This window comes from Arachis ipaensis, chromosome B6 (genome assembly GCF_059453495.1).
Source record: "Arachis ipaensis isolate K30076 ecotype BB chromosome B6, ASM5945349v1, whole genome shotgun sequence".
NCBI classification, from domain to species: domain Eukaryota; kingdom Viridiplantae; phylum Streptophyta; class Magnoliopsida; order Fabales; family Fabaceae; genus Arachis; species Arachis ipaensis.
The window spans coordinates 123,560,775-123,565,990 of record NC_142441.1 but is presented as its reverse complement, the minus strand read 5'-3'; the positions used below and the strand labels follow the sequence as shown (position 1 = coordinate 123,565,990).

At 40.9% G+C, this 5,216-nt stretch overlaps 1 non-coding gene across 1 annotated transcript; it reads right to left on the bottom strand.

Annotated features, from left to right (window-relative positions):
• Positions 1-267: 267 nt before the first annotated feature.
• LOC148562580 (small nucleolar RNA R71) lies at positions 268-375 on the bottom strand. Its single transcript, XR_015887542.1, has one exon. It is a non-coding gene; the product is annotated as a small nucleolar RNA R71 (small nucleolar RNA).
• Positions 376-5,216: the final 4,841 nt, after the last annotated feature.

Sequence of the window (5,216 nt, the reverse complement as noted above, 5' to 3'; positions counted from 1 at the left end):
AAGACTTCACTAATCAACCTGATGCCCAAGTTTCATGGCTTACCTGCTCAAGAGCCTATCAAGCACCTTAGGGATTTCCAGACAGCCTGTTCTACTGTTAGGCGTAATGGTGCAGATGAAACTTCTATTCTGTTAACTGCCTTCCCGTTTTCTCTTGAGGGAAAGGCAAGGGAGTGGTACTACTCCCAACCTGAAGTAACTGTTACCAACTGGGATACGCTCAGGAGAGAATTTTTGGAAAAATACTTTCTATCTGAAGTCACAGACAAACTGAGAAAAGAAATCTCCTGCATTGTTCAAGGAGAATCGGAGACTCTCTATGAGTACTGGGAGCGTTTTAAGAACCTTCTAGACGCATGCCCCCATCACATGATTGATAGACTAGTATTGATCAGCTACTTCACTCAAGGCATGAACCCCCAGGATAAGACTACACTAGACGGTGCTAGTAATGGTTCTATGAAAAAGTACAGGATCGCAGATGAAGCATGGCAACTGATCAGCGACTTAGCTGAGTCCACTAGGAATCACAGACCGAGGCGCAGCCACTCAAAAGCTGTTACAGAGGTTTCCTCTAGCGTTGAAACTACTGCTCTTACACAGAGTATATGTGAAATGACCAACCTACTGAAGCAGATGCAGTTAAATCAACAACAAGCACAACAAGCTCAGCCTCCCCCACCACAACAAAACCAACAGTTAGTTCCACAAAGAGTATGCGGGATTTGTGCTGATTATAGTTATTATACTGATGAATGTCCGCAACTCCAATAGGAAGACAACACTGTAGCAGCCACTCATAACTTCTATGACCGCTCGAATCAAGGATACAATCAACAAGGTAGCAACTACAACCATGGATGGCAAGACAATTCCAACCAAGGTTGGAGAGATAATTCTAACCATGGCTGGAGGGACAACTATAACAGAGGAGGCAGAGATAACAATGGAAACCAGAGGTGGAATAACAATAATAATAACAGACAGCAGAATCAGAACCAACCTTACAGAGTACCTCACCTAAGATAGTCCCAAAGACCCCAGAACAACCAACAACAGGTCCCTCAGATCACCCACTCCAATTCCTCATCAAATGACGAGATGCTCCGTTCTCTTGCACAAGGGCAACAAGACATACAGACGCAGCTGAACTCTACTTTAAATGGTATGACTACCATTTTACAAGCTCTCGTCTCCCGATTAAATTCATCACCTAATTCCACCAATCAACCTTCAAGCTCCAGTGGAATTCCTTCTCAATCCTTACCTAATCCAAAGGGTGGTATCAATGCCATCACTTTAAGGTCTGGAACCACACTGCAAGAGAGGAACCATGAGAATGAAACATCAAAGGATGCAGAAGCTGCAAGTAACGCCCCTCCTATCCTATTTCCACACCTTGCAAGGAAGCCCAGAAAGCAGATGGAACTTGACCCCAAAATGGTAGAAATATTCAAAAAGGTTGAGGTAACTGTTCCCCCTTTTTGATGTTATTCAACAAGTACCTAAATATACAAAAGTTTCTAAAAGATTTGTGCATACATAAAGATAAAATTAATGAATTAGAAACTATTCCTTTAGGAAGTTCTATATCTACTTCAATGGGGGGTATACCTGAAAAATATAGTGATCCAGGCCCATGTATGGTTAACTGTACCATTGGAGGTGTAATTTTTTCTGACTGCATGTGTGATTTAGGAGCGTGTGTTAGTATAATGCCATTGTCTATATATGATACCTTGAGGCTCCCTCCCTTAAAAAGGTCGGCAGCTCGTTTTGTGCTAGCAGATAAAAGCATTATTACAGTAGTTGGAATTGCTGAAGATGTATTAGTGAGCATTAAGGGGATCACATTTTCCATTGACTTCTATATCCTGGAAATTCCCTCTAATGACTCAGGAAGACCATCATCAATCCTGCTTGGAAGACCATTCCTGAAGACTTCGAAGTTCAAGCTGGATCCATTCTCAGGAACTTACTCCTTTGAGATAGATGGCAGAACAGTGAGTTTCAGTTTAAATGAAGCTATGAAGCACCCTCCGGAAGATCATTCTATCTTCCAGTGCGACATTATTGATAAAACTATAGTTGAAGTTCACCAAGAAGAAATGGAAGAGAAGCACATGGAGCAAGGTCCAAGTGTGGGGACACTTTCTGAAAACAATGAGAATCCTTTGCCATTATCACTAGCCCCGAATGATCCAGAACCTAGCTATGAGCAGAAATTAGAATTAAAGCCCCTCCCTCCACACCTCAAGTATGCTTACCTTGAGGATAATTAGAAATTTCCAGTTATCATTGCAAAGGAACTCACCTCTCAACAAGAAGAGCAACTGCTTAGTGTACTGAGAAAATATAAGAAAGTAATCAGATGGAGCTTGGCGGATATAGTAGGCATCAGTCCCCAAGTTTGTGAGCACAGAATATTCTTAGAAGAAGGAGCAAAGCCTATCTGTTAGCCTCAAAGAAGATTGAATCCCACCATCTTAGAAGTTGTCAAGAAGGAAGTGACTAGACTACTTGAAGCAGATATCATTTACCCTATCTCAGACAGTGAATGGGTCAGCCCAGTACAAGTAGTGCCCAAGAAGTCCGGAGTCACAAAAATAAAGAATGAGCACGGAGAGCTCCTGACAACTAGAGTGCAGAATTCATGGAGAGTTTGCATTGACTATAGGCGTCTCAACCAAGCCACTCGCAAGGATTATTACCCCTTGCCATTTATTGATCAGATGCTTGATCGCCTGTCAGGTAAATCTCATTATTGTTTTATAGATGGTTATACAGGATATTTTCAAATTCATATAGCTCCTAAAGATCAGGATAAGACCACTTTTACATGTCCCTTTGGAACGTATGCTTATAAAAGAATGCCTTTTGGCTTGTGTAATGCACCTGCTACTTTCCAAATATGCATGATGAGTATCTTTTCAGATCTTATTGAGGACTATATGGAGATTTTTATGGATGATTTTAGAATATATGGTGATTCATTTAGCCTTTGCTTGGATAGCTTATCTAAAGTATTAGACAGGTGTGTTAGTACAAACCTTGTGTTAAATTTTGAGAAATGTCACTTTATGGTAAAACAAGGAATTGTACTAGGACATGTTGTGTCTAATACTGGTATTTCTGTAGATCCAGCAAAGGTGGATGTCATTTCTAGTTTACCTTACCCCTCCTCCGTGAGGGAAGTCCGTTCGTTCCTTAGCCACACAGGTTTTTACAGGAGATTCATTAAGGACTTCAGTAAGGTAGCATTGCCCTTATCCAGATTGCTACAGAAAGATATTGAGTTTGAGTTCAGTGAGGATTGTATGCAGGCATTTGATACGCTGAAGATCGCTCTGACTCAAGCTCCAATTGTAAGAGGACCAGACTGGAGCCAACCATTTGAAATTATGTGTGATGCTTCCAACCATGCAGTGGGAGTGGCGCTGGCTCAGCGCGACGGTAAGGATCCTTTTGTAATTGCTTATGAATCTAAGACTTTAGATGCTGCTCAATCTAATTACACTACTACTGAAAAAGAGCTTCTTGCTATTGTTTTTGCTCTGGATAAATTCCGAGCCTATTTACTTGGTACTAAGGTAGTAGAGTACTAAGACCATGCAGCTCTAAAATATCTATTAGCTAAAAAGGAGTCCAAACCAAGGCTAATACGTTGGATACTGCTGCTGCAAGAATTTAATTTAGAAATTAAGGACAGGAGTGGTAACCAGAATTTAGTGGCAGACCACTTGAGTCGCCTTGAGCACATTAAGGATGATTCCACTCCTATAAATGATAATTTCCCATTTGATAGCTTACATGCAGTATCTGAAGTAGTTCCTTGGTATGCACCTGTAGCTAATTATCAAGTTAGCCACACTTTTCCTCCAAATTTTAATAAACATCAAAGAGACAAGCTGAAAAGCGAGTCCAAATATTATATATGGGATGATCTATATTTGTGGAGGTGTGGTGCTGACCAGGTAATTAGACGGTGTGTGTCTCAATCAGAATTTCAGTCCATTTTAGAGGCATGCCACTCATCTGAGAGTGGAGGACATTTTGGCCTTCAAAGAACAGCCAGAAAAATTCTAGACTGTGGATTCTGGTGGCCTACTCTTTTTAAAGATGCTGCTGAATTTTGTAAATCTTGTTCCCCATGCCAAAGGTTTGGTAATATATCCAAGAGGGATGAGATGCCTCAACAGATTATGCTTTTCTGTGAAATTTTTGATGTTTGGGGTATTAACTTCATGGGTCCATTTTCAAATTCTAATGGTTACTTTTATATACTGTTAGCTGTAGATTATGTTTCTAAATGGGTGGAAGCAATTCCTACCCGTACTGATGATGCTAACGCTGTTGTTTCCTTTGTTAGAAATCATATTATTTGTCGCTTTGGATCACCACGAGCAATCGTGAGCGATCAAGGCACCCATTTTTGTAACAGGAGACTAACAGGATTACTGAAGAGGCATGGGATAATTCACAAAGTAGCAACAACTTACCATTTCCAGACCAATGGGCAAGCAGAAGTCTCTAACAGAAAGATAAAGCATATTCTAGAGAAGATAGTAAAACCTCATAGGAAGGACTGGAGTGCCAGACTACAAGATGCACTCTGGGCATATAGCACAGCGTACAAGACACTGATGCCAGGGCATCTTGGCCAGTTTCACTGACCTTTTCTTTACTGTTTTTAGGGTAGTTTCATGCATTTCTTTAGGAAATAAGCTAGTTTTGGGTAGATATTCACCTGCACCTTGATTCAAGCATACATTGTGCATTTTACATTATTTCATGAGGATTTTGCATGAATTTAGTGACAAATTGTATGCTACATTACCCATGACTTGGACTAGAACTTTGATGCACTCTGTTGCTTGATTTCAGGACCAAAGGAAGCAAGGAAAGGGAGGTAACTTGCAAGGTTAATGAGAAAAGTGATTGCCAATAACACTCTCAAAGCCATCATTGCCCACGTTAAGAGTCACGTTAACTAAGTTAACGTGAACTCTAACGTGGAGAAGGGAAGTTGAGCCAACGTTAGTGACACTTAACATTGTCACTAACGTTGGCAAACACTCATGAGTGGCCACGTTAGAGCCCACGTTAACCTAGTTAACGTGGCCTCTAACGTTAAAAGGGGGGAAGAGAAGCCAACGTTAGTGACATTCAACATTGTCACTAACGTTGGCCTAAGGATGCAACACACCACGTTAACT